At 33.5% G+C, this 2,468-nt stretch overlaps 1 protein-coding gene across 8 annotated transcripts in view; it reads right to left on the reverse strand.

Annotated features, from left to right (window-relative positions):
* The window catches only part of LOC106464412 (zinc finger protein 271-like), a 37,300-nt gene extending 35,532 nt beyond the window's left edge, over positions 1-1,768 (reverse strand). For 2 of the 8 annotated variants that reach the window (XM_022392112.1, XM_022392111.1), the window contains exon 1: positions 1,382-1,555. The gene's annotated coding sequence lies outside the window, so the exon portion shown is untranslated. Of the gene's footprint in view, positions 1-981; positions 1,556-1,663 lie in introns of those variants that run through there. The other 6 variants (XM_022392109.1, XM_022392108.1, XM_022392107.1 and 3 more) reach the window with 4 other exon arrangements.
* Between the last annotated feature and the right edge of the window lie 700 nt (positions 1,769-2,468).

Here is a 2,468-nt window from a genome sequence, read left to right on the forward strand (position 1 = left end):
TGAAGGAAAAGGGATCTTGGTGTAATCATCGATCAAGTCTCTTAAGCCATCCAAGCAGTGTGCTGTTGCTAGTGGTAGGGCATATAGGATTTTAGATTGTATCTATAGAAATATTTAATACAAGTTTAAAGAGATTATACTTTCATTGTACAGGTCACTGGTTAGGTCACATTTGAAATATTGTGTTCAGTCTTGGGCTCCTTACCTTAGGAAAGACATCGAATTATTCAAAAGGGTTCAAAGAGGAGTTACTAGAATGGTGCCTTGGATGAATGGGTTGTCATACGAGGAGAGGCTGAAATCTCTCAAATTATTTTCACTTGAAAAAAGAAGAGTTAGGGGGATTTGATTTGATCATCTTTTTTATATTTAACAATAAGAATAGTAGGATTAAGGGACACAAATATAAATTTTGGCAAAGTAAGAGTCATCTTGAGCTAAGACAGTTTTATTTTTCTCACAAGGTGGTTGGCCTTTGGAATGGGTTGCCTTCATATGTTGTAGGCAGTGAATTTAAGTAAAAGCTTGATAAGTATATGAATGATAAGAGATTGCTATAAGCTTATTTTTTAAACTTAGTTTAGAGGATATAACAACCGAGATGGACCAATAGGTCCCATGTTGTTCCAAAACATTATGTTAACACTGGTACTCAGTAGTTGTAACACAAACAGCTCAAGCTATATATATGTTATTATTAGGCCTAATTCTACTTTATCATCTATTAACAGCAACTTAGTTCCATATTTATCAAGACAAAGTGATTATTTTCACAATTATTACTCATACAATCATTACTTACAATAGTATAAAATATGTAGGCAAAAAAAATATCGGAAAACAAAAAAAAATTATGAAACAATAGCGGTAAGACGACGCTGTGGTTTTACATTTAATTCTATGGGTTTCTTTGTATTAAAAACAACAACAGAAAACCTTAATCAAATGTGTAATGATTTAAACATAAGCGATAAAAATTACAGTTCACCAGCTTAATTTGGTCCACACCAACAGTTATTACTGTCCAAGTGATTTGTTGATATAATTAGCGTCTCTCATCCGACTTGATGAGCCCTAGTAATACTATTCAATGCAATGCCTCGCAGCCACAATATACAACAGATATTGTGTGGTTATCATATTATTGCATTCTCCATTACTTTCACTCATAAATTATTAGAATAAATAATACGTGCACTAATAAATCTCGAAAATGTATTAAAATCCTTCAAGTTTCACCATATTTATAACATTTCCAAGCGTACTACACAATTACTTTCTCGAATTATACCAATTTAGACTAAATGGTGTTTTCACAGCTGCTCAACAGTAACTTAAATAAGTCAGCAGGCTTATGACGCTAAAAATCGGGTTTCGATACCCGTGTTAGAGCAGATCACAGGTAGCCCTTTGTGTAGCTTTGACCTTAACAAGAACCAAACCAGTTGTCATTATAACAGAAGAAACATTGTATTATACGAAAAATACTTCGAAAACAAACAATACACGTGCACTGCCTTTGCAGATTTTATGAGCATGACATCAGACACTTCCGACTATACGATTGTGGCGCCGATCGAATGGTCACAACGATTGAGAAAGGAAACACGCGGAGTATGCTGGTAATTATCGTCTGTTTTTGAGAAAAACGAAGGCAAATTACCATCTATGTATCATCAGACCAGTTGTTTTATAGAATACCATTTAGACGATACAAATGGCTCACAGATGAATGTTGAAAGAATTGTATCAGTTTGTTCAATGTTTCGTCTCAGCTGAACCTTTCTCTTCGAAAATTGAAACCTAAGGATGCTTTGTTAACATTACTAGCAGAAACGTCGCCATATGAGCGGCTATTTTGTGCTAGTAATTACTAACCGTAGTATTCATACCTCATTGTAAAAAATTATAAAAAAGTGAACATTTTGTATAAAAATGTGTGTTTTTTTCTGGGAAGTACTGCACGGAAAAAGTGTTATAATTGTGATCTTTAGTCATACATAGGTAACTTATTGCATCAAAATGATTCAATATACATAGCTGAAGATTTTCATAAATTTTACTGACATAAACTGTAATGTTTATTAAATATTATAAGTGCTATCTTTATTGAAAAAACAATAATATTGTTACGATAGCGTAATGTGTAATTGAACTGCGGACAGAGAGACTTATTGTTGAGTAGAGCACGTGAGACGTTCGTTGTGAATTATAGCGTTTGTTATAGCGCGACAGTGGAAATTAAGTGTATTGCAAAGTTGTATTCAGAAAGAATAAACCAGTTTTATTTAAAATAGGACTTGCATCGCTAAAGTTTCTTCGGAAAGAAATTATATGGAAAATTAACCAACGACCAGAGACGTAACAAATTGGTGTCAGAGAGTGTGACAAAAAAAAAAAAAAGGAAAACGAGAAGCGGCAAATCAAACTACAGCTTAGCAGATTTGATGGCAGCAATACAAGAACAG

The sequence above is a fragment of the Limulus polyphemus genome, unplaced genomic scaffold, assembly GCF_000517525.1.
Source record: "Limulus polyphemus unplaced genomic scaffold, Limulus_polyphemus-2.1.2 Scaffold1642, whole genome shotgun sequence".
NCBI lineage: Eukaryota > Metazoa > Arthropoda > Merostomata > Xiphosura > Limulidae > Limulus > Limulus polyphemus.